Source organism: Procambarus clarkii, chromosome 19 (assembly GCF_040958095.1).
Source record: "Procambarus clarkii isolate CNS0578487 chromosome 19, FALCON_Pclarkii_2.0, whole genome shotgun sequence".
Classification (NCBI taxonomy): Eukaryota; Metazoa; Arthropoda; class Malacostraca; order Decapoda; family Cambaridae; genus Procambarus; species Procambarus clarkii.
This window is the reverse complement of record NC_091168.1, coordinates 26,219,519-26,247,147: the sequence shown is the minus strand read 5'-3', so window position 1 is coordinate 26,247,147 and position 27,629 is coordinate 26,219,519. Positions and strand designations below refer to the sequence as shown.

At 46.4% G+C, this 27,629-nt stretch overlaps 1 protein-coding gene and 1 long non-coding RNA gene across 3 annotated transcripts in view; one reads left to right on the top strand and one right to left on the bottom strand.

Moving 5' to 3' along the window:
* LOC138366244 (putative inorganic phosphate cotransporter) overlaps positions 1–27,629 on the top strand; it is a 66,250-nt gene that overhangs the window by 22,514 nt on the left and 16,107 nt on the right. The window contains exon 1 of one of the 2 annotated variants that reach the window (XM_069327181.1): positions 19,477–19,631. The exons of the other annotated variant lie outside the window; for it this stretch is intronic. The gene's annotated coding sequence lies outside the window, so the exon portion shown is untranslated. Of the gene's footprint in view, positions 1–19,476; positions 19,632–27,629 lie in introns of those variants that run through there. 2 annotated transcript variants of the gene reach the window in all.
* Positions 1–27,629, bottom strand: part of LOC138366247 (uncharacterized) — a 76,207-nt gene that overhangs the window by 45,782 nt on the left and 2,796 nt on the right. Inside the window, exon 2 of the long non-coding RNA XR_011229113.1 lies at positions 17,978–18,084. This is a non-coding gene — a long non-coding RNA (uncharacterized lncRNA). The remainder of the gene's footprint in view (positions 1–17,977; positions 18,085–27,629) is intronic.

Here is a 27,629-nt window from a genome sequence, read left to right as displayed (position 1 = left end):
CATATACTACACGTGTCTTACTCATCTGTTCTCTCCGCTGGGAGCATACTAAGACATCTGTTATACTCACCAAGTGTCTCACCCAGAGGTATATTGTCATAGTCCGGAAATCGAGATATAGCAGTGTGGGTGGCAGGGGGAAGCGAGGCACGACGGTCATATGAGGAAGTATTGTCTGAGAGAGCGTCCTGTGGGGGTCTTGTGGTGTCCCAGACAGGAAGCTGTTTGCTGGAGGACGGTCCCCCCCCCCAACCCCGTCTGTGGGAGGGTGTTCCCAGGGAGAGGGGTGTGATCTGTGGGTTGGGGATGGGGGGGGGGAAAGGTCGTGCATAGTTGGAGGGAATAGGGGGGGGGGGGTGGTTACCCTTGGGGAAGGGGGGGGGAGGACAAGTGGAGGTCGGTAGATTTGAATGAACGTTATCAAACGCCTCTGGGTGCAGGATCAGACAACGTCTGACTTGTTAACAGGCTGAGAGCTTTCCCTTGCCATAGATCATGGTAAGCCTTACCCACCAGTTTTCCCTGGAATACGACCTGTCGTTCAGTTCAGAATTAGGTGATCAGGGGAGGGGGGGGGGGAGGCGAACATTAAAGGAGACTGGTTCATGCATTAAAGGAATGATGCCTGATCAATCCTTCCCGTGTGTGTGTGTACTCACCTAGTTGTGCTTGCGGGGGTTGAGCTTTGGCTCTTTGGTCCCGCCTCTCAACCGTCAATCAACTTGTGTACAGATTCCTGAGTTTACTGGGTTCTGTCATATCTATATTTGAAACTGTGTATGGAGTCATTCTAATGCATTCTAATACTTACTACTCTCACACTGAATTTTTTTTCTAATGTCTCTGTGGCTCATTTGGGTACTCAGCTTCCACCTGTGTCCCCTTGTGTGCGTGTATCACCCGTGTTAAATAATCCATCCTTGTCTACCCTGTCTACTCCCATGAGAATGTTCTATGTAGTGATCATGTCTCCCCAAGATCTTCAGTCTTCCAGCGACGCGATGTACAGTTCCCTCACACCTTTTGTGTGTGTGTGTGTGTGTGTGTGTGTGTGTGTGTGTGTGTGTGTGTGTGTGTGTGTGTGTGTGTGTGTGTGTGTGTGTGTGTGTGTACTCACCTAGTTGTGTCTGCAGGATCGAGCATTGACTCTTGGATCTATGTGTGTGTGTGTGTGTGTGTGTGTGTGTGTGCGTGCGTGCGTGTGTGTGTGTGTGTGTGCGCGTGTGCGTGTGTGCGTGTGTGCGTGCGTGCGTGTGCGTGCGTGCGTGCGTGTGTGCGTGTGCGTGCGCGTGTGCGTGTGTGCGTGTGTGCATGCGTGCGTGCATGCGTGCGTGCGTGCGTGCCTGTGTGTATTTACCTACTACGCCAATTACTGACTATCCCCCATGATGCAGACCACAATAGCTGTCAAACTCTCAGTTACCTATTTCCTGATGGCTGAACAGAGGAGAGGTATCGAATAAATAAAAAGGTTGCCCAAATGCTTTCGTCCGGCCGCGGGTACTGAACCCGCGACCGTTGATTGTGATTCCATGACGTAACCCGCGGTCTCCCATCCTATGAGTGACAGTATACTGTGCACCCCATCCTCATCCTATAGGCCGTAGTTTATTGCGCATCCTATATTCATTATACGAATTGGTATTTACCAATCATTTAACTTTACCGTGATTGTTTACAATCACGAATAAAGTGATTGTAAACAATGTAATGTCTTTAGATACAAAGAAAGTGAAGACAGGTGGGGTTAGGTTAAGTCAGGTGAGGTTAGTAGCTTAGGTCTACCCTCCAGGTTAGGCGAGGTTAAGTTAGAATAGGTTATGTTTAGTTTGGTTAGGTTTAATGGGTTTCGTTAGATTAGCGTAGGTCTGGAGAGGTTATATGTTTGGTTATCTTACTTAGAGGTGGTTCCGAGGATCAATGTCCCTCACATTCCGGTCTCTAGCCTGGTTGATCAAGTACCCTTCAGAGGTGTTTTATCAAAGATTTTTTGCTAGCTGATGTTTAACTAAAGCCTATAATCAACCATATATATATATATATATATATATATATATATATATATATATATATATATATATATATATATATATATATATATACCAGACACGTGATAGTAAACTGTTTACATATAATGTGCTGTGTGAAATTTGTGTAAGAAATATATTGAAGGCAACATGTGCTAAATTGAGCATTTCATGAGCATTTCATAGTTCACCTGGTGTCAGTTATCTGACAAGTACTGTGCTATAGTACCGTACTGTACAACATATGGTCATGACTAATGTGCCTGTTGATCATACAGCCCCTGCCTCTTGATTTGTCACTCCGTAAAAAATTCCATCCTCTTAGCCTAATAAAAAACGTAGAAACCCAAGCAGCCTACTTAACCTATCGAGTCCGTTGCTAGAAAACGCGAAGATCTGCGAGTCGTTGCTGTTGTTAATAGGATGTATTTGAACGTTTGTTTCAGTTACGTAAAAATCACAACCTATTAGTTACGAGGACAATAATACGGATCACATTATGACACCGGAGGCGACCTTGGCGAGGGGGCAGAAATACCTGACGTACATGTGGCAGCGGCGCCACGCTCCCTACCTGGTGTGGACCAATCAGCGATGCGGTAACCTGCCCCACCTTTCTAGCGCCAATCAGCGACAAGCTAGCCTGCAACGCCTCCAACGTGCCTATTTGAGGCACAGAAAAATGAGTGAGGGATTGCTATGTCATGCCCGTGACAGTGCCAGATGACCAGGTGTCAGGGGCGCCTGATTGCGTGTTTCTAAAATTATAATTAATACATTAATTTTATTATGTGACTAATACATTATTTTTGACATGGAAATTGGTTTATTGTAAAAGATAATATTGCGTACGTAGCTCTCAGTAATTTGGATAAGAAACCAAACGAAGGAGTTAAGTTTCTTAAATCATTCCAAGCTGGGCTGGTAACCAGGAAGTGTATGGTAACCTCGCTATGGAAGTGTACATTCCTTCTTCCCTTTCCTCAAGCTTAGGTAAATACTCATCCCAACCTGCCTCATACAGCCTCATCCCGAATATATACAGCGAATATACACTACTCTTAACAGCAGCAAATTCTCTATCATCTCTACCTAGACCTCAAAGGGAGCTTTTGATACCATGTTTCACACGAAGCTACTAATTCTCACAGCTTGGCATACAAAGAAAATTGCTCTTTTGACTTAACTCGTACCTTAAGATAGAACGCTAAGGTGTATATACACGCTGAGTTCTCAGATAACTTCCCAGTCAGAACGGGTGTCCCGCGAGGCACCCAAGTCCAGCACTCTTCGCCGTCTTAGCTGATATGTTAAACACCCTCAACACTCATAGATTATCTAATGTTGTAGTATTCTGACTAGAGTCTACCGGGCACAGCACCCACAATGTATGCAGCAACCAGCCTCCTCAGTGATTGGTCACAACAATGGGAACTACAAGCTAACACAAAACCGGTTCCCAGATTTTCACCAAAAAGAGAAAAAATTAAAAAAGATGAAACTTCCCAATGCCCCCTAGCGATAAATACCCCATCTATCATGTACCGGAACATAAATACCTTGGCAAGCACTTCCGCTCTCCACTTCTTGCCTTGAACCCCCCATATACAACATCTAAATCAAAGGACCCAACCAAGACTCTCCCTCCTCAGAGCCTTCACTGGCACCAGTGGAGCACACCACTGCTCCAGTACTTCCTACTTCTTCATACAACCCACTTCCGATGTCAACACTGTTACTGCTGCCAGGCACATGCATCCGCAGCGATAATTAACCTCCAGAGCCTTGAGGTAACACAACACAACGCCACGGGAATCATCAATGATGCAGGGAGTTCATCCCCTATCCTCGGCCTCCTAAGAGCAGCTCAAGCCTCACAAGTCTAGCCACAAGAATAAGTGACATATGAGCCAACAATCTGTCCCTCTACATCACTGCCAACCCAGCACATCCAATCCAGACTGATCCTAGAATCTAACAATTAACAACCCTCCTCGCTTACCCATGACCCATTCACGGTCCTTCTATCACGCGCAGCTGACACACAGCCACCGACCGACTTTCGACCTGATGTATTGAAGTCATGGTCATCTTCGCGTCCGAGGGGCGAACATCACAGTATAATCTTAGTCTAGATCAAACTATCTTCCAAAACTTCCAAACTCATGCAGTTGTCACTTCCCCCTTGAATTACACAGCTAAAACATCAATATAACTAGAAGATAACATACTCAAATCCGCCAAAGCACCTATAGTGTGTTCAATACAATGAAAACTGCTACTCCGAATACAATCACAATATACAGAGATAGATCTTGCATTCAAAACAACAATGAACAATCTGTCTAGAGCGTTGTGTTGATGCCGTATTACCCCTTCTAGCAGGGGTGGCGACTACACGACTAGTTAACAATATTAACAGCGGAATTTAATGAACAAATCCACAAGGGCCGTGACGAGGATTCGAACCTGCGTCCGGGAGCATCCCAAATACTGCCTTAATCGACTGAGCTACGACAGGGTAAAAGGGTTGAAACCGAAGTTCTACTGAACTTACTGGATCCCGTAGCCTCTCCGAGGCACAAACCGTGATGTATCATTTGATGCATCACGTTAGTGTGATCTCTGTGTGAGCGGAATTTAATGTTTTGTATGAAGCACTAAAATATAACCAAATACAAAAAATACTGTACACAAAGTCCTACAGTATCTGTATTAGCCAATGCATTGCATGCTATAACACGCCTCACACTTTGAACTCCCTCATATTGCAGGAAAAGTGGCCCTAAAACCCAGTATCACACAAGAATGCAGTGTTGACCAGACCACACACTAGAAGGTAAAGGGACGACGACGTTTCGGTCCGTCCTGGACCATTCTCAAGTCGATTTGAGAATGGTCCAGGACGGACCGAAACGTCGTCGTCCCTTCACATTCTAGTGTGTGGTCTGGTCAACATACTTTAGCCACGTTAGTGTGACTCATCGCCTGAAAAATGCAGTGATATAGAAAGCTTCATGTTCCTTCGAGTACTACGAACCATACATAGCAAAGACCTGAGAATCTTGGACACAGACTGAGCATAAAAGAAAAAGCTATATTACTGACCGGTCAATAAGATTTGGACACACCAATCTAGCAGCACACAGCTATCAATACAAGACACAATGACTGGCATCCACTGCCGTGTTCCAGACATAACTGAACCTTATCTCCACCACCGGCTCAAGCATCATAGTGCCTGAATCCATTTCAAGCAAGTAATTATAACCCTCAGAGCGCCCTGCAGCACTTAGAACTCTCTCGATACATATAAAATATCAAGTAGTCAAAATATTAACTAAGTACCTCCAGTCAACAAAGAAAAACAAAAGTGACCTACAACATAAACCTATCCATATTTTTTATTTCTTATTTTACGTTCCCATTTTTGTACCCATTATTACCCCCTTCCTACGCCCATTTATTACACCCATCCCATCCGTATCTTTCGCCTTGCTCTTACCTTCCTCTAGGAATTTCATCTTCACCTCTCTCTTGCCTTACTTAATGCCCGTGCAGCCCTCGCTCCCAGTAATTGACGGGAGACATCTCCCGTCACGCGTCAGAAGTTACAGCACCGCTCCTGTGCCAGGTAAGTTACGGGCTCGCCATAGCCCGTGCTGCTTGGAACTTGTTCAGAGTAGCTGAATCTATAACAACAACAACCCGTCACGCAGGGTGCAGTCACACCTCCACAGATCTTCAGTATCAGCTCTTGATACTGGTAATGGCTCAAAAGGGCCACCACTTACGGTCTATTCATGCCCGTGCCACCTTTTGGGTGGCTTAATCTTTATCAGTCTATCAATCCCGCTCCCATGTTGTATCTACATTTGCATGTGTCAGTTTCACTCTTCTATCAGCTACTGATACAAATAATGGTTCCAAAGAGCCTCCACTTACGGGATCACCATAGCCCGTGCTACATGGAACTTTTCTTCCAGAAGCTGAATCTAAAACAACCACCACCTCGCTTTAATCACACTCGACCTGATAATAGTCCAGCACAGACCGAAACGTCGTCGTCTCCTCAACTTCTAGTGTATGGTTCAGGCTTCCAACCTTCAGCCACGTTATTGAGCTTGCTCTTAACTCAATCATCTAACTAACTAACCAATCAATTAACCCTGTTACCTAGCAGTAAAATAGGTACCTGGGTGTTAGTCAGCTGTCACGGGCTGCTTCCTGGGGGTGGAGGCCTGGTCGAGGACCGGGCCGCGGGGACACTAAAGCCCCGAAATCATCTCAAGATAACCTCAAGATAGATCACACTAATATTGCCCGCCTGATAACCAATCACGCAGCAGGCCGCCCAATATTGTGATAACAGCACTTACTGATCATCCTACGAATGACAACGCCCATCCGAGGGGATCTCAACCCTGAGAGCAGCTTCCTCAGGGAACTAATGCTGTAAAAAGTCCTTCACAAGATATATATATAGCAACTCTTAAAAATGCCAGAGCCAGATGTTTTCTTTAGTACACACTGTCAGTATATGCATAATGCAACAAGGGAGGCCACACTAATACAACAAGGGAGGCCACACTAATACAACAAGGGAGGCCACACTAATACAACAAGGGAGGCCACACTAATACAACAAGGGAGGCCACACTAATACAACAAGGGAGGCCACACTAATACAACAAGGGAGGCCACATTAATGCAACAAGGGAGGCTACAATAATACAACAAGGGAGGCCACATTAATGCAACAAGGGAGGCCACACTAATGCAACAAGGGAGGCCACATTAATGCAACAAGGGAGGCCACACTAATACAACAAGGGAGGCCACATTAATACAACAAGGGAGGCCACACTAATGCAACAAGGGAGGCCACATTAATGCAACAAGGGAGGCCACACTAATGCAACAAGGGAGGCCACATTAATGCAACAAGGGAGGCCACACTAATACAACAAGGGAGGCCACACTAATACAACAAGGGAGGCCACACTAATACAACAAGGGAGGCCACACTAATACAACAAGGGAGGCCACACTAATACAACAAGGGAGGCCACATTAATGCAACAAGGGAGGCTACACTAATGCAACAAGGGAGGCCACACTAATACAACAAGGGAGGCCACACTAATACAACAAGGGAGGCCACACTAATACAACAAGGGAGGCCACACTAATACAACAAGGGAGGCCACACTAATACAACAAGGGAGGCCACACTAATACAACAAGGGAGGCCACACTAATACAACAAGGGAGGCCACACTAATACAACAAGGGAGGCCACACTAATACAACAAGGGAGGCCACACTAATACAACAAGGGAGGCCACACTAATACAACAAGGGAGGCCACACTAATACAACAAGGGAGGCCACACTAATTCAACAAGGGAGGCCACATTAATACAACAAGGGAGGCCACACTAATACAACGAGGCCACACTAATACAACAAGGGAGGCCACATTAATACAACAAGGGAGGCCACACTAATGCAACAAGGGAGGCCACACTAATTCAACAAGGGAGGCCACACTAATACAACAAGGGAGGCCACACTAATACAACAAGGGAGGCCACATTAATACAACAAGGGAGGCCACACTAATGCAACAAGGGAGGCCACATTAATGCAACAAGGGAGGCCACACTAATGCAACAAGGGAGGCCACATTAATGCAACAAGGGAGGCCACACTAATACAACAAGGGAGGCCACATTAATGCAACAAGGGAGGCCACACTAATACAACAAGGGAGGCCACACTAATACAACAAGGGAGGCCACACTAATACAACAAGGGAGGCCACACTAATTCAACAAGGGAGGCCACACTAATACAACAAGGGAGGCCACATTAATACAACAAGGGAGGCCACACTAATGCAACAAGGGAGGCCACATTAATGCAACAAGGGAGGCCACACTAATGCAACAAGGGAGGCCACATTAATGCAACAAGGGAGGCCACACTAATACAACAAGGGAGGCCACATTAATGCAACAAGGGAGGCCACACTAATGCAACAAGGGAGGCCACACTAATACAACAAGGGAGGCCACACTAATGCAACAAGGGAGGCCACATTAATGCAACAAGGGAGGCCACACTAATACAACAAGGGAGGCCACACTAATACAACAAGGGAGGCCACACTAATACAACAAGGGAGGCCACACTAATACAACAAGGGAGGCCACACTAATACAACAAGGGAGGCCACACTAATACAACAAGGGAGGCCACACTAATGCAACAAGGGAGGCTACAATAATACAACAAGGGAGGCCACACTAATACAACAAGGGAGGCCACACTAATACAACAAGGGAGGCCACACTAATGCAACAAGGGAGGCTACAATAATACAACAAGGGAGGCCACACTAATACAACAACAGCAGGGCCACAGGGTTGCAGACAGGGACGTGCCTCTCCCGCTGCACATAGTAAAGTTGTGGGCCATTGTGTCTGTGTCAATGATCAACTTGAGATAACAAGTTGTTATCTGTGTTCGGGGGGGGGGGTGGCTTGGATCCCGCACCGTGCACGTGTGTACATGCTCAGGCCACTGTGCACGTGTGTACATGCTCAGGCCACTGTGCATGTGTGTACATGCTCCAGCCACTGTGCATGTGTGTACATGCTCCAGCCACTGTGCACGTGTGTACATGCTCAGGCCACTGTGCATGTGTGTACATGCTCCAGCCACTGTGCATGTGTGTACATGCTCCAGCCACTGTGCACGTGTGTACATGCTCCAGCCACTGTACTCACCTAGTTGTGCTTGCGGGGGTTGAGCTCTGGCTCTTTGGTCCCGTCTCGTAACTGTCAATCAACTGGTGTACAGATTCCTGAGCCTACTGGGTTCTATCATATCTACACTTCAAACTGTGTATGGAGTCAGCCTCCACCACATCACTGCCTAATGCATTCCATCTGTTAACTACTCTGACACTGAAAAAGTTCTCTCTAACGTCCCTGTGGCTCATTTGGGTACTCAGTTTCCACCTGTGTCTCCTTGTTCGTGTACCACCCGTGTTTAAGTTTATCCGTATCTACCCTGTCAATTCCTCTGAGAATTTTGTAGGTAGCGATCATGTCTCCCCTAACTCTTCTGTCTTCCATTGTCGTGAGGTGCATTTCTCGCAGCCTTTCCTCGTAACTCATGCCTCTTAGTTCTGGGACTAGTCTAGTGGCATACCTCTGAACTTTTTCCAGCTTCGTCTTGAGTTTGACAAGGTACGGGCTCCATGCTGGGGCCCCATACTCCAGGATTGACCTTACATATGTGGTATACAAGGTTCTGAAAGATTCCTTACACAGGTTCCTGAAAGCTGTTCTGATGTTAGCCAGCCTCGCATGTGCCGCAGACGTAATTCTTTTTATGTGGGCTTCAGGAGACAGGTTTGGTGTGATATCAACTCCTAGATCTTTCTCTCTGTCCGTTTCATTAAGTACTTCATATCCTATTCTGTATCCTGTGTCTGGCCTCCTGTTTCCACCGCCTAGTTTTATTACTTTGCATTTACTCGGGTTGAACTTTAGCAGTCATTTATTCAGTCTGTCTAGGTCATCTTGTAGCCTCCTACTATCATCCTTTGTTTTAATCCTCCTCATAATTTTTGCATCATCAGCAAACAGTGAGAGGAACGATTCTATACCTTCTGGGAGATCATTTACATATATCAAACAGTATAGGTCCAAGGACTGGCCCCTGCGGGACTCCACTGGTGACGTCTCGCCAATCTGAGACCTCACCCCTCACAGTGACTCGCTGTCTTCCGATGCTTAGATATTCCCTTATCCAACGGAGTACCTTCCCTTTCATTCCAGCCTGCATCTCCAGCTTTTGCACTAGTCTCTTGTGTGGTACTGTGTCAAAGGCTTTCTGGCAATCCAAAAATATGCAGTCTGCCCACCCCTCTCTTTCTTGCCTGATTTTTGTTGCCTGGTCGTAGAATTCAATTAATCCTGTGAGGCAAGACTTGCCGTCACTGAACCCATATTGATGCTGTGTTACAAAGTTCTTTCGCTCTAGATGTTCCACTAGCTTTTTTCGCACAATCGTCTCCATCAGCTTGCATGGTATACAGGCTAGGGACACTGACCTGTGTATCCAAGTGGAGATTCCATCTGGGCCTATAGCCTTTGTCACATCCAATTATAGTATAATCTTCCTTACTTTCCCCACTGGTAATCTCAAGCTCTTCCAGTGGTTCCTGGTTAACTATTCCCTCTCTTATCTCTGGAACTTCTCCTTGCTCTTAAGTGAAGACCTCCTGGAATTTCTTATTCAGTTCCTCACACACTTCCTTGTAGTTTGTAATGAATCCGTCTGTCCCTATCCCTAATTTCATAACCTGTTCCTTTACTGTTGTTTTTCTCCTGACGTGGCTGTGCAGCAATTTAGGTTGAGTCTTCGCCTTGCTTGCGATGTCATTCTCGTATTGTCTTTCTGCCTCTCTTCTCATCCTGACATATTCATTCTTGGCACTCTGGTATCTTCCTCTGCTCTCCAGTGTCCTGTTATTCCTATAGTTTCTCCATGCCCTTTTACTTTGCTGCTTAGCTAGCCTACATCTCTGATTAAATCATGGGTTTCTCATCTTCATTTCATTGTTTTCCTTTTGGACCGGGACAAACGTGTTTGCTGCCTCCTTACAGTTCTGCGTGATGTATTCCATCATGTCTTAGGCCCCCACCCACTAACATGAACTGCCAAATTACACTCATTTTCAATCTCACTAAATACAAATTTTATCCTAAGATACATCTAGTATATTAAATATTAGTTTCTCAGGCAGTTTATCGATGAAGACAGTAGTTTGTGAAACTGTTTGCTGGGATGAAAGGAAGGTGGTGAAGGGTAGAGGTGGTGGTGAAGGGTAGAGGTGGTGGTGAAGGGTAGAGGTGGTGGTGAAGGGTAAGGTAGGTGGTGAAGGGTAGAGGTGGTGGTGAAGGGTAAGGAAGGTGAAGGGTAGAGGTGGTGGTGAAGGGTAGAGGTGGTGGTGAAGGGTAGAGGTGGTGGTGAAGGGTAGAGGTGGTGGTGAAGGGTAAGGAAGGTGGTGAAGGGTAGAGGTGGTGGTGAAGGGTAAGGAAGGTGGTGAAGGGTAGAGGTGGTGGTGAAGGGTAAGGAAGGTGGTGAAGGGTAGAGGTGGTGAAGGGTAGAGGTGGTGGTGAAGGGTAGAGGTGGTGGTGAAGGGTAGAGGTGGTGGTGAAGGGTAAGGAAGGTGGTGAAGGGTAGAGGTGGTGGTGAAGGGTAGAGGTGGTGGTGAAGGGTAAGGAAGGTGGTGAAGGGTAGAGGTGGTGGTGAAGGGTAGAGGTGGTGGTGAAGGGTAAGGAAGGTGGTGAAGGGTAGAGGTGGTGGTGAAGGGTAAGGAAGGTGGTGAAGGGTAGAGGTGGTGGTGAAGGGTAGAGGTGGTGGTGAAGGGTTAGGAAGGTGGTGAAGGGTAGAGGTGGTGGTGAAGGGTAGAGGTGGTGGTGAAGGGTTAGGAAGGTGGTGAAGGGTAGAGGTGGTGGTGAAGGGTAAGGAAGGTGGTGAAGGGTAGAGGTGGTGGTGAAGGGTAAGGAAGGTGGTGAAGGGTAGAGGTGGTGGTGAAGGGTAGAGGTGGTGGTGAAGGGTAAGGAAGGTGGTGAAGGGTAGAGGTGGTGGTGAAGGGTAAGGAAGGTGGTGAAGGGTAGAGGTGGTGGTGAAGGGTAGAGGTGGTGGTGAAGGGTTAGGAAGGTGGTGAAGGGTAGAGGTGGTGGTGAAGGGTAAGGTAGGTGGTGAGTGGAAGGGAAGGGAAGGGAGTACTGGGAAAATGGGAAGGGAGGATCGAGACAGGGAAGGAGACGAGAGAGCGTCCCTAGGGCCCCGCCTGCACAAGGTCATTGATGTCAGCCCCAACACGCCTCCCACTTACAAAGTATTACTGTAAGTGTATAGTGCACGGCAGTTAATATATTCTGTATAGGTAAAAGTGAAGAAAAATAATTAATAAAATAAAAATAATAACCCATATGACATTTGGCTTGTCTTAAGAGTATTGCGGACCAACTAGTTAATGAGGCCACGATGTTTGGCACACATACACGCACACACGCACGCGCGCACTCACATGCACACGCGCGCACTCACACGCGCACACACACACACAGCCGGCAGCCAAGCAGACAGCACGCTGGTCACGTGATTCTGTGGTCCCGGGTTCGATCCCGGGCGCCGGCGAGAAACAATGGGCAGAGTTTCTTTCACCTTATGCCCCTGTTACCTAGCAGTAAATATGTACCTGGGAGTTAGACAGCTGTCACGGGCTGCTTCCTGGTGTACTCACCTATATGTACTCGCCTATATGTGCTTGCAGGATCGAGCATTGACTCTTGGATCCCGCCTTTCTAGCTATCGGTTGTTTACAGCAATGACTCCTGTCCCATTTCCCTATCATACCTAGTTTTAAAAGTATGAATAGTATTTGCTTCCACAACCTGTTCCCCAAGTGCATTCCATTTTTCTACTACTCTCACGCTAAAAGAAAACTTCCTAACATCTCTGTGACTCATCTGAGTTTCCAGTTTCCACCCATGTCCCCTCGTTCTGTTATTATTACGTGTGAACATTTCATCTATTTCCACTTTGTCAATTCCCCTGAGTATTTTATATGTCCCTATCATATCTCCTCTCTCCCTTCTTTTCTCTAGTGTCGTTAGGTTCAGTTCCTTCAGCCGCTCTTCATATCCCATCCCTCGTAACTCTGGGACAAGCCTCGTCGCAAACCTCTGAACCTTCTCCAGTTTCTTTATGTGTTTCTTCAGGTGGGGGCTCCATGATGGCGCGGCATACTCTAAGACGGGTCTCACGTAGGCAGTGTAAAGTGCCCTAAAAGCTTCCTCATTTAGGTTTCTGAATGAAGTTCTAATTTTCGCCAGTGTAGAGTACGCTGCTGTCGTTATCCTATTTATATGTGCCTCAGGAGTTAGATTAGGTGTCACATCCACTCCCAGGTCTCTTTCTCGAATCGTTACAGGTAGGCTGTTCCCCTTCATTGTGTACTGTCCCTTTGGTCTCCTGTCACCTGATCCCATTTCCATAACTTTACATTTACTGGTGTTAAACTCCAGTAGCCATTTCCCTGACCATCTCTGCAGCCTGTTTAAGTCCTCTTGGAGGATCCTACAATCCTCGTCTGTCACAACTCTTCTCATTAATTTTGCGTCATCTGCAAACATTGACATGTATGATTCCACTCCTGTAAACATATCATTTACGTAAATTAGAAAGAGGATTGGTCCCAGCACCGATCCTTGAGGTACTCCACTTGTTACTGTTCGCCAGTCCGACTTTTCGCCCCTTACCATTACCCTCTGGCTCCTTCCTGTTAGGTAGTTCTTCACCCATACTAGGGCCTTTCCGCTTACTCCTGCCTGCCTCTCAAGTTTGTATAGCAGTCTCATGTGCGGTACCGTATCAAAGGCCTTTTGGCAGTCAAGAAATATGCAGTCTGCCCAGCCTTCTCTGTCCTGCCTTATCCTTGTTACTTTATCATAGAATTCTAAAAGGTTTGTTAGGCATGATTTCCCTGTCCAGAACCCATGTTGGTGCTTGTTTACAAACCCAATGCTCTCCAGGTGTTCAACAAGTCTTAGCCTAATTATTCTTTCAAGTATTTTGCAGGGGATGCTTGTCAGTGATACGGGTCTGTAGTTAAGTGCCTCCTCCCTATCACCTTTTTTGAAAATCGGTACGACATTTGCCTCCTTCCAGCAACTGGGCAATTCTCCCGACATAAGTGACTCATTAAAGATCATTGCCAGAGGCACGCTGAGAGCCTGCGCTGCCTCTTTAAGTATCCACGGTGATACTTTGTCTGGTCCAACAGCTTTATTTGCATCCAGTGTTGTCAACTGTTTCATTACATCCTCTGCTGTCACCTCTATATCTGATAGTCTTTCATCTTGGGTAATCTCTTCTAACAAAGGGAGCTGCTCAGGCTCGGTTGTGAACACTCCATGGAATTTTGCATTCAGTACCTCGCAGATTTCCTTGTCGCTTTCTGTATATGCCCCTTCTGTTTTCCTCAGTCTTGTCACTTGGTCATTTACCGACATCTTCCTTCTTATATGGCTATGTAGTAATTTTGGTGTGTGTGTGTGTGTGTGTGTTTGTGGTGTGGGGAAAAAAATAGTAGTAGAAACAGTTGATTGACAGTTGAAAGGCGGGCCGAAAGAGCAGAGCTCAACCCCCGCAAGCACAACTAGGTGAATACACATACCACCACCACAGCGGTTCGGATTCGTAGTCCTGAGGGTCCGGGTTCGATCCCAGGTGGAGGCGGAAACAAATGGACAGTTTCTTTCATCCTTAAGCTCCTGTTCATCTAGCAGTAAATAGGTACCTGGGAGTTAGACAGCTGCTATATGGGCTGCTTCTTGGGGGGTGTGTAACAAAAAGAAGGCCTTGTCGAGGACCGGGCCCGCGAGGACGCTAAGCCCCGAAATCATCTCAAGATAACCTCGAGAAGATAACCTTGTATACCCAGGGACAATCTACACTATTATGAATGTTGGCGTACGTCAACACCTGTAAATAATTCATTAATAGCGTAATTACCTGCTGGGGGGTAATGATAGTAACTATATTAGTAACTATATATAGATAGTAACTGACCATTTATGTAAGTAACATTATCGCCATCGCCGCCCACACGTCCCCAGCATACTACTGAGCAACTCGTCCTCCTCACAGCACGTCCTATGTTGACCTATACTTTACCTTGGGCCAAAAAAATTGTCGTGCAAGAAAATAGCAGCGGCTGGCGAAGTTGACCAGAGGACGCGAAGAGGAATGTCCCGTTTTCTGTTCGTGGGTTCTCTGGTAGGTTACTGTAGTACGACGGTTTCTCGACGTTGGGAATCCTGGCGAGAACGAGCTGCATGAGCGCTTCTTTCGCGCGCCTCCCACGCGTAGCTTTCGCGCGCTTTTCTTGCGCACCTCCCACGCGCAGCTTCAATGCACTTCCCTGGCGCACCTCCCACGCGCAGCGCTGACACACCTTCCTCGCACACCTCAGCTTGGGTGGGCGTCTGCACTGGCCGCAGCTGACGCAATCTTAACTGCCTCTTGGTATAGAACACTGGCACTTCGACCTTGAAAACTTTCTTTGCCCTATTTTTGAGGAAATAAATGTTAGGTGCGCGCCAGAACAGGATAACGTCCACTAGACTGTGTCATCTGCTTGGAAATATCTTACGCCTTCTCGTGTCTAGAAAGACTTAAGTACACATTATGTCTCCTGTTGTATGGTTACTTTGCTACTACGCTCCCAAGATTGTTGGGAGTTACACAATCGAGTACCTCTCCCTCTCTCTCCCTCTCCCTCCCCCTCCCTCTCTCTCATATCTTTTTTTCTGACTAAGACTATGGGTCATTAGAAATGCTGATGCTCCTGATGAAACTGTCAGCTAAGAGCTCTTATCCTGTATCAGCTTATCTGACATCTGGCCTTAGAGACTCATTTATGTTAAGAGCTTTTCACTAGTTTCCATTAGGAATACATGCTATGTAATGCTACGTTAAAATCGTGTTAGTTACTGGATGAAGCTGGGACGAACTGTGTACCAGAGCCTTCATGTGATCGGTTGACTGGATTTAACACGTATCAACTTGTTCAGCAAATAGGTTCCAAATGCAAAATTAGTCTAAGAATGAATGATCGCGGATGGAATGATGTTCTTGAGAATGACACAGTCTGCATGAGGCTGCTGATTGCTGCCTTGGGTTGTGGTTGCCAACTTGTAGTTGTCCATGACGTTGGGTCAGATGAGGAACCATGAGAACCTTTGCCTTATACATAATAATGCCATCAACATCTCTCCAGTGTTGAAATCCCTTATGTACTGACCAGTGCACTCAAGCTGGGTCAAGACTAGAGAGGAGTCTTCTTACATGGTTCTCTTCCTTGCTCAGAGTTTGGCAAAGGTATAGTGGGCAGGCCAACAACTAGGAGAGCGGTGCATACACTAGTTGGGAGCAAACTTGTGCTTTGTGCAAGATTTTGCAACCACTGCTGTCGAAGTGTAAGGACTATAAGCTTCTTGGCTGCCTTGTTTGCTGGGTTCAACATTTTGTCCTTCATGGTTATTGAGGAATCAGACTTCAACCGCAAGACGTCAACTTCATCACTGAACTCTAGTTCTTGCCACTCGATACCTCTCCCGGCTGCAGACTCACATTGTCTCGCTGTTATCACCTGTGTGTTTCAGCCACAACGGTAACCTTCCACTGCCTGTCCCACCCATCAGAATTACATTTCACCTTTGTGAATGTACATTAATGACACTATGTAAAAAAGACACATCAAACACTTTATGTAGGGCATACGTAAATCTGTGTATCTATGTATTTACATATGTAGGTTAGCTTAGCATTTTAAAAGCACCGAATCACCTTCTGTGGTTGAGTGTTCAACTCTTGAACTATATGTTTAACACATCTCTAACCCTGTTCATGGAGGACAGAAGAAAATGTATATATGCTGGTTAGCATTGTAAATGTGTGGCCACGTCTGTGGTAGAAAAAAAAACTGCCTGTCCCAGGTAGATATTACTGCAAGTCTGTCATTAATGACCCTCATAGCAGTTATTATTTATTCTTTTCCATATGTAAAGGTTTGAGTACCTTGATCAGGAATGGGGTGTAACAGCTCGATGAAGAAGATATTCCACAATAAAGAACTCGGCACACTTCCCTGTGGTATACTGACAACAAGTTGCTTCCAGATTGTGCACCATTGAGGACTACATTTAGGATCCCTTCTCGAAGAGAGTTCCTTATTGGCAGACCAACCAATACACTGCAGGGTGGACGGGAGTTCTCTGAGCAACCCGTCCTCAGATCAAGTCCATTCCATCCAGCGGTAAACCCCAAAGACGCGGTCATCAATTTTAACTTGTTATTCATTCAAAACAGGATTTTTCTCAAATATACATTAATATTGTTATATATTACCATATTGCGCATATTTAGGCATTGGATAGGTTAGGTGTTTAGGTTCTGTTGGCGATTATTTAGTGTTTGTAGTACGTGGGTGACGAATTTACAGCGCTGTGGTTCGAACATAAGTCGTTAGCGAAGCACTTCTTCCGGAAGTGTTCGGACGTCATCAGTTGTGAGTCGTGTGTAAACCGTTTTTCATTCATAAACAAGAGGGAGGGGGGGGGGGTTGGCGGGTGTATGGAATGGACTTTGACCTGTGTTTACAAGGCCGGGCTGCTGAGTCACCATGCCTCTAGATATGGGAGATACGAGATAAACAAACTCTTCCCCAACTCTCCGTCTGGCCCCATTCCTCGGGTTCACGGACCCAACGACACTGGATGCGCCACTGGAGCCGGTCGGCCGAGCAGACAGCACGCTGGGCTTGCGATCCTGTGGTCCTAGGTTCGATCCCAGGCGCCGGCGAGAAACAATGGGCAGAGTTTCTTTCACCTATGCCCCTGTTACCTAGCAGTAAAATAGGTACCTGGGTGTTAGTCAGCTGTCACGGGCTGCCTCCTGGAGGTGGAGGCCTGGTCGAGGACCGGGCCGCGGGGACACTAAAAAAAAACCCGAAATCATCTCAAGATAACCTCAAGATAACCTCAAGATAGCCACTCCGTAGAAACTACAACTGGTGTCTCTAACATGAAGCGTAAAAAATATAACTTTTGACTATTCATAAACGTGCAAACCCAACCAACCTACCTAACCAATCGAGGCTTATGCATAGAAAATGGCAATATTACGGCGCTTTAATTTTTATCGATTTGGCCAATTCCGTAGCAAATGCGAAGTATTAGGTGAGAGGACAGGCGGTTGAGAGATGCAGCGGTTCCGTAACTCCCGTGGCGATACAGTAGACAGTGAGCCCAGGTCCCCCCCCCCACCATCTTGAGAATACAGGTGAGAGAACATACCTTATAAGACAACGCTGGAGAAGGTTCAGACGTATGCCACCAGACTAATCCCAGAACTAAGAGGCATGAGTTACGAGGAAAGGCTGCTTAAATTGCACCTCACGTCGCTGGAAGAAAGAAGGGTTCGGGGAGACATGATAACCACATACAAAATTCTCATGGGAATTGATAGGGTAGATAAGGACATACTATTTAGCACGGATATGGTACTGGCACAAGGGGGACACAGCTGGAAACTTCAAACCTAAATGAGCCACAGGGACGTTAGAAAGAACTATTTCAGTGTCATAGTAATTAATAAATGGAATGCATTAGGCAGTGATGTGGTGGAGGCTGACTCCATACACAGTTTCAAATGTAGATATGATAGAGCTCAGTAGGCTCAGGAACCTGTACACCAGTTGATTGACAGCTGAGAGTCGTACACCTAACAGCCTCGTGAAGGGTGTACACCTAACAGCCTCGTGAGGGGTGTACACCTAACAGCCTCGTGAAGGGTGTACACCTAACAGCCTCGTGAAGGGTGTACACCTAACAGCCTCGTGAGGGGTGTACACCTAACAGCCTCGTGAGGGGTGTACACCTAACAGCCTCGTGAAGGGTGTACACCTAACAGCCTCGTGAAGGGTGTACACCTAACAGCCTCGTGAGGGGTGTACACCTAACAGCCTCGTGAAGGGTGTACACCTAACAGCCTCGTGAAGGGTGTACACCTAACAGCCTCGTGAAGGGTGTACACCTAACAGCCTCGTGAAGGGTGTACACCTAACAGCCTCGTGAAGGGTGTACACCTAACAGCCTCGTGAAGGGTGTACACCTAACAGCCTCGTGAAGGGTGTACATCTAACAGCCTCGTGAAGGGTGTACACCTAACAGCCTCGTGAAGGGTGTACACCTAACAGCCTCGTGAAGGGTGTACACCTAACAGCCTCGTGAGGGGTGTACACCTAACAGCCTCGTGAGGGGTGTACACCTAACAGCCTCGTGAGGGGTGTACACCTAACAGCCTCGTGAAGGGTGTACACCTAACAGCCTCGTGAAGGGTGTACACCTAACAGTTTAGTGATCACAGGAGCGGCCAGTATTGCGTCATGAGCGGTCCTGGGCTGCGCGTATCCCTGCCAACCGTGCCTGTGTGCGCAGGTCGATACACCTACACAACGCCAGAGATAGCCACCACCACCTCCTTCACCACTATAAACAATTTATTGAAGAACGTATTTTTGTTTTTTAATTTGTTCTAATTAAAAATTAAGATACAGAATATTCAAATTAAAATATTAGGCTCCCGTCTCTACGTATGTCATGTTCAAAGTAAAGCTTATTACTTTGCTACGATATATATACATACAGAACTTGTATGTGAATAATGTTTGTGGTTATTCATGAATGTGCGTGAGTGAAGCATGAATGCAGTGTGGTCAATATGTGAGTGTGGGCGCGCGCGTGTAGATGGGAGTGTGTGGCAGCTGTTGTGTGGAGGAGGAGGAGTAGTGGGAGAGCACGCGGCTCCCGGCGGCTGTTTACATGTGGCCGTGGTAGCGAGCACAGCCTCCTCTAGGAGCCTTCTCCACCCCACCCCGGCACTATCACTCTTACAGGGCTCCTTCACACACCTGCCTCCACTCTCTCACCCTAGTCTTGGGCCTCTCCTGTAAGTATACTCTATGTGTGTGTATATATATATATATATATATTAGTGATTTCTGTTCATAGCGTATTCTTTGATTGCGAGAAAAGGTCGCTGGTTCAATTTCCGCGGTGAGAGGGGAAATTTGGGCAAGGTCTCATTTCACCTGATGACTCTGTTTACCCCACCAGCAAATTGGCACCCTGGGGCTTAACACCCGTTGTGGGATGTTATCCAGGAGGAAGGTCAGTTGACGTGTCTAGTTCCTCAACTATTAAGTATCTATAGTGTTTAATCAGACGCGTTTATCAGGAAATAATATTTCACCGATCCATCATTTTGATTGGTGGGGGATTGAAATACACGTTACCAGTCAGAGTGTTAGCATGGCAGGCTGGAGCCAGAGAGGAAATCAGTCATATGGACTACTGCTCAGAGTGGGTGGGTTGGCATGTGTCTTTTTAGGGGTTGGGTAAGAATGTATGGATATAGAAATATGAGTGTGTGTGTGTGGGTGGGAATCTGTGTAGGTGTGAGTGAAAATATGTGCATTTGGGGTAGAATATATGTGTGGGATGAAATGTGGGAGGGTAGGTGGGTGTGTGTGGGTGGGAGGGAATGGTTTGAGTATGGATGGGGTGTGCACAATGAAGGAACTAATCTATGTGTGGGTGAAGAGCAAGCACTGGGAAGGGGGCTTCATGTCTCCTCTGAGCTAGGTGATAAGTCTAGTGACGCCCGCGGCTTAGTACTGATGTAAAAGTACAAGTTTATCAGAGATGTTAATTAGAAGTGGAGCGGAGATAAGCAGAGCATCCAGCGCAGCATCCAGACGTGAGAGATAAGGAAACGTCCTTGAGCACACCCAGGCGGGTCCCCCCTGGCTCATGGGGCTCCCCGCCCTACTTCCTGACCCGCTCTCTCTCTCTCTCTCTCTCTCTCTCTCTCTCTCATCTCTCATCTCTCTCATCTCTCTCTCATCTCTCTCTCATCTCTCTCTCATCTCTCTCTCATCTCTCTCTCTCATCTCTCTCTCATCTCTCTCTCTCTCATCTCTCTCTCATCTCTCTCATCTCTCTCTCATCTCATCTCATCTCTCTCTCTCTCATCTCATCTCTCATTTCTCTCTCTCTCTCCTCTCTCTCTCGTCCATCAGCACAATCCATAATATCTAAAGCTGAACAACTGTATCATAATTGTTTTTGCTAGGTTGGTCCCATTTAAATAATAAATCATAGTAGTCATATTGTACTGAGATTTTCGTGTGTGGGGGGAGGGGGGGGGGGGACGTTGGCGCAGTCACTTGGCCCTTTTCTTTGACACCAATCACAACCGCTCATGTTGGGCACGTACCCAACACCAATTACTTGAAAAAATTGGGTGAAGCATCTGGCCTCCAACCTCGAACACACGCACTAGGTACCTAGTGTGTCCCTAGTGATAACAGTGGCGGGGGATTCAAGAGCTAAATCACACGCACACACACTCGGCCGACCTAGGGAGCCGGTCGGCCGAGCGGACAGCACGCTGGACTTGTGATCTTGTGGTCCTGGGTTCGATCCCAGGCGCCGGCGAGAAACAATGGGCAGAGTTTCTTTCACCCTATGCCCCTGTTACCTAGCAGTAAAATAGGTACCTGGGTGTTAGTCAGCTGTCACGGGCTGCTTCCTGGGGGGTGGAGGCCTGGTCGAGGACCGGGCCGCGGGGACACTAAAAGCCCCGAAATCACCTCAAGATAACCTTACAGCTGAGTGGACAGCGCTCGGGACTCGTAATCCTAGGGCCCGAGGATCAATCCCCGGCGATAGCGGAAATAAATTGGTAGTTTCTTTCACCTTGATGTCTGTTCACCTAACAGTAAACAGGTACCTGGGAGTTAGACAGCTACTACGGGCTGCTTCCTGTGTGTGTGTGTGTACTCACCTAGTTGTACTCACCTAGTTGTGTTTGCGGGGGTTGAGCTCTGGCTCTTTGGTCCCGCCTCTCAACCGTCAATCAACAGGTGTACAGATTCATGAGCCTATCGGGCTCTGTCATATCTACACTTGAAACTGTGTATGGAGTCAGCCTCCACCACATCACCCCCTAATGCATTCCATTTGTCAACCACTCTGACACTAAAAAAGTTCTTTCTAATATCTCTGTGGCTCATTTGGGCACTCAGTTTCCACCTGTGTCCCCTTGTGCGTGTTCCCCTTGTGTTAAATAGACTGTCTTTATCTACCCTATCAATCCCCTTCAGAAGCTTGAATGTGGTGATCATGTCCCCCCTAACTCTTCTGTCTTCCAGCGAAGTGAGGTTTAATTCCCGTAGTCTCTCCTCGTAGCTCATACCTCTCAGCACGGGTACTAGTCTGGTGGCAAACCTTTGAACCTTTTCCAGTTTAGTCTTATCCTTGACTAGATATGGACTCCATGCTGGGGCTGCATACTCCAGGATTGGCCTGACATATGTGGTATACAAAGTTCTGAATGATTCTTTACACAAGTTTCTGAATGCCGTTCGTATGTTGGCCAGCCTGGCATATGCCGCTGATGTTATCCGCTTGATATGTGCTGCAGGAGATAGGTCTGGCGTGATATCAACCCCCAAGTCTTTTTCCTTCTCTGACTCCTGAAGAATTTCCTCTCCCAGATGATACCTTGTATCTGGCCTCCTGCTCCCTACACCTATCTTCATTACATTACATTTGGTTGGGTTAAACTCTAACAACCATTTGTTCGACCATTCCTTCAGCTTGTCTAGGTCTTCTTGAAGCCTCAAACAGTCCTCTTCTGTTTTAATCCTTCTCATAATTTTAGCATCGTCCGCAAACATTGAGAGAAATGAATCGATACCCTCCGGGAGATCATTTACATATATCAGAAACAAGATAGGACCGAGTACAGAGCCCTGTGGGACTCCACTGGTGACTTCACGCCAATCGGAGGTCTCACCCCTCACCGTAACTCTCTGCTTCCTATTGCTTAGATACTCCCTTATCCACTGGAGCACCTTACCAGCTACACCTGCCTGTCTCTCCAGCTTATGTACCAGCCTCTTATGCGGTACTGTGTCAAAGGCTTTCCGACAATCCAAGAAAATGCAGTCCGCCCAGCCCTCTCTTTCTTGCTTAATCTGTGTCACCTGATCGTAGAATTCTATCAAGCCTGTAAGGCAAGATTTACCCTCCCTGAATCCATGTTGGCGATTTGTCACGAAGTCCCTTTTCTCCAGATGTGTTACCAGGTTTTTTCTCACGATCTTCTCCATCACCTTGCATGGTATACAAGTCAAGGACACTGGCCTGTAGTTCAGTGCCTCTTGTCTGTCGCCCTTTTTGTATATTGGGACCACATTCGCCGTCTTGTGTGTGTGTGTGTGTGTGTGTGTGTGTGTGTGTGTGTGTGTGTGTGTGTGTGTGTGTGTGTGTGTGTAAAAAATAAAAAATAAAAAATAAAAAATAAATAAAATCATTTGATTGACAGTTGAGAGGCAGGTCGAAGGAGTCAGAGCTCAACCCCTGCAAGCACAACTAGGTGAATACAACGCTCGGGAGTCGTAGTCCTAAGGGCTCAGGTTCGATTCCAGGGTAAGGCAGAGCCAAATGGACACAATTTCACCTGATGCCGGTGTTCACCAATCAGTAAATAGGTACCTTGGAGTTAAAAAGCTATTTTGCGCGGCAGACTGAGGACATTGTGTATACACACATCCCCACACATATGTGCGGACACATCACTTGTACCCAGAGGCAGCTGGGGTGTTCATCCTGTCACTTGTACCCAGACGCAGCTGGGGTTGTTCATCCTGTCACTTGTACCCAGACGCAGCTGGGGTGTTCATCCTGTCACTTGTACCCAGACGCAGCTGGGGTGTTCATCCTGTAACTTGTACCCAGACGCAGCTGGGGTGTTCATCCTGTAACTTGTACCCAGACGCAGCTGGGGTGTTCATCCTGTAACTTGTACCCAGACGCAGCTAGGGTGTTCATCCTGTAACTTGTACCCAGACGCAGCTGGGGTGTTCATCCTGTAACTTGTACCCAGACGCAGCTGGGGTGTTCAACCTGTCACTTGTACCCAGACGCAGCTGGGGTGTTCAACCTATCACTTACACCCAGACGCAGCTGTGATCAACATGTGTTCTTTACCAGATGTTATAGTCAGGAACATAGGTGAACAGGTTTCAATGTAGAGTAAGTTACGTGTCCACAGGTGGAAGTGAACAAGCTGGTGAACTGTACAAGAGGTCCAGACTGACGTGAGTACCATAGTGCGGGGGAACCTGGTGCTCTCACTCATGAGTAACGCCATGAGGCAACCCATGCTGCCTCACTGTTATGAGTCATTCATGTTCATACCCATGTTGAGGGGTCACACATGCTCACATTGCTATTATGAGATGCTTGTGCTATTATAGAAGCGCATAGACAGTGTACGTGTGACGGGGTAAGGACGCACCACGGACCGTCACGGGCGGGAAATGATCGTTTAATCCTCATGCACTGAACGAGTGTGATGGGGGGGGGGGGGGAAAGGAGGAATACGGTCATGGGTGTACTTGCTGGCTGGTCAGAGTGCTTCCCGCCACACACCGAAACTACGACGTTGGTACAACGTTCGAACAAGTTTTAACACTTCCTAACCAGTTATAACAACCAATATAGCAAGTTGTAACAACGTTCTAATACGTCATAAACACGTTAAGCCAAGATGTAACAACTTTATTACAAGTTGTAACAAGCGGAAAATAGAGACAGATTCGGTTTGTGTTTCCAGGGTTATCTATCAGAGGACCAGGGGAGTGAGGTCTAGCTCCCTGACCCCGCCTACTGAGTGATTTAAGGATCTTAAACATATCAGTGTTTAGCTCTTCACAACAAGGCAACGAGAATACTAAGAATCATAACTTAAGTGTTTAGTAATGGGCCCTCTAATGTTATTCTTCACCTAATGGGACTAATGTTATTTTTCAGCTTTATCTTGCCCTTTTTCGGGTCCCATTTAGATCAGTTTTGTTCATACTAGAATGAACCCATTTTTTTCTAGGTCTACAGAGGCTAACAAAGGCAATCTCGGGTATTAGAAGCCTTTTAAGACAAGAGATTAAGAAAGCTTACTTTACATCCTTAATAAAGGCACGACAAAGTGGTGACATGATTGAAGAAAACAAATGGAACAAATGTTATTCCAAAGGGGGGGGGGGAAGAGATTAACTTCGTGCTAAATATATTAACACAAATTACAGCAAGGCAACAGTGGATGCAAACTGTGCAAGTTTAACAAAATAAACCTGGGTGAATACTGGCTTGGAAATATAATTGCATGAACCAATGGGCCTTAATGGCGTATTATGATTTTGTCCTTTCTCCTAATAAGACTTGAGGGGGACACGAGCACTCTGGCATCTTCCAATAGCAGCCATTCGTGCAAGACTTTATTAAGAATTTTGCCTGTGAGGCGATCCGAGGTGTTGGGTTAAATCCAAGGCTCGGCTCTCAGTCTACTGTCTTGAGAACGACGCTCCCTTGGGAAATAGCCAGGAGGTTGTTGCTGTTGCTGCGGGGGGTTTTTCAGTCAAGGTTAGTGCTGGGTTCAAGTGTAAACATTAGGCTACTGAAGTGCTACACCTGCCAGGAGTGAAGATGAGAGAGCACGGTGTGACGCCAGCGCGGTCTGGCGTCAGTACAGTCTGACGTCAGTACAGTCTGACGCCAGTACAGTCTGACGTCAGTACAGTCTGACGCCAGTACAGTCTGACGTCAGTACAGTCTGACGTCAGTACAGTCTGACGCCAGTACAGTCTGACGTCAGTACAGTCTGACGCCAGTACAGTCTGACGTCAGTACAGTCTGACACCAGTACAGTGTGACGCCACCACAGTCTGACACCAGCACAGTGTAGGTACACTTCGAGTAGCAACTCTTTAACTGTGGGTTGACAATAAAGTGCACTTCTTGCTCAAGCTTATTGATGCCTCTATCACATCTTGAGTGAAATAGAGAGAGCACGTATCTTTCACGTCAAGTATAACTTAGACCGGCCTGTGATAAGAACTCGAGCGCCACTCAATAAGGAGGTCGATAACACAACCACATCTCGGATTAATTTCTGTAACTTCCCGCCAAAACGCTATACGAGTTTCCCGCCAAATATATACTGCTTTCAGCCCATGTTAAAACTTGCCTTATATATATATATATATATATATATATATATATATATATATATATATATATATTTACTGTATATAAGAATGAAGTTGACTGCAGAAGGCCAATACGAGGCAGCTCCTATTTTTATCCACGCAATCTCATTCATATACATGTCCAACCTACTATTCATTCATATATATGTCAAACCTATATTAAATTTTTGTATTACTTGTCAATAGCCGTTGCCTTGGGTCAGTACCCGTTATCCGTTTCGGTAATATCCGTTGTCCTGGGATAATACCTGTTGTCCGTATAGCTCAATACCCCACACACTTGGCACTCTTTAAAAATAATAAGAACTTATAAGAAATACTCTTATAATACTTATATATACATTAGTCTCCTGGCAGTTTCCTATACAAAGCTTCTAACGAACCATTACATCTCTGGTATGGGCCAATAGATAGGCCTTCTGTAGTTTAATTCAAATATTTTTATATTTTAGATTAATAATATATGGTTTTTATCCCTCCCGTTCATATATCGTCAGTAGAGCTGGTAATGTAGTCACCTAGTTGTGCTTGCGGGGGCTGAGCTTTGGCTCTGGTCAGGTTCAAGTTCAAGTATGCTTATTGAGACAAGAAAGAAATACATCTCAAAGGGATAGAGTAGCTTAGGCTATTTCTAGCCCCCATCTGGTCAGGTAACAGACTGGCGTGATGTCACCAGCGGAGTCCCACAGGGTTCTGTACTCAGATCTATCTTGTTTCTGATATTTCTGATAGCTCTTCCAGGAGGTATAAGTGTGTTTCACGAGATGCTCGATGGAAAGTTAAGAGGCACAAGGTATTGTGTGGGGGTTATCTAAGATGGGATTAGGGCTTGGTCATTTCTAAGAAAAGGAACATAATAACAAGGTAACTGCAGAAGGCCTATTGGCCCACACGAGGCAGCTCCTATTTATAACCACCCTATCCCACTCATATGCATGTCCAACCCACGTTTGAAACTAAAAATTAGCATAAATTAAGTCAGAGTGGGAAACCATTGTATGGGGCTTATCATAAATATAGACGATATTGTCACAGGATTGAACAGCAACATTTGCTGACGATGCAAAAATAGGACTGGAAATATATTCAGAAACTATACGAAATCATATGTAAATATGTTAAGGAAAATGAGTATGTCTGCATTGAACTATAAAATGGTCGACAAACTAGGCCAGGAGCTGGAGTTGAACCCTGCAAGCACGTCTAGGTATGTGTTTGTAGGAGGAACACACCTTAATGGGTATAAATTAGACGAGTATGTTTATGTGAATACATGTATGAGTACGTCCACATATGTACATCCAGGGAAGTATATACTGTAATAATAATAATAATATATTTATGCACGAGAACATACACTAATACACGAACAGCGGAGAATTTGTAAGTAGGCGAAGTACAATACATAAAGCCACTAAATACACAGAGCGTTTTGGGGAGCACAATTGAGTATATTCAAGAAAATCCATCTAGAACAGTACATTTACATAAGTAACAGCTAGGCGAGTCCGGCCGCCAGCAGAGCAAGCACCGGCTCCCTCAGGCAGATATATCCAGTGTACACCGGACTGGCTGAGCCGGCCGTCCTCCATCACCCTTCCCCTCCTCCCTCCCTCCCTCACCCTCACCCTATCCTTCCCTCCCTCCCTCACCCTCCCCTTCCCACACGCGCACTACTCTCCTTCCTCCGCGCCAATCCACTTTCCCTCTCACCCGCCAATACACGTACGTAGGTAGAATATTGGGACTTGAAATTAATTAAAACGAATCAGATTTCATGCAAAGGGCAGACTATACAGAGATGGGGGTCTGGTAGCTGAGTGGACAGCGCG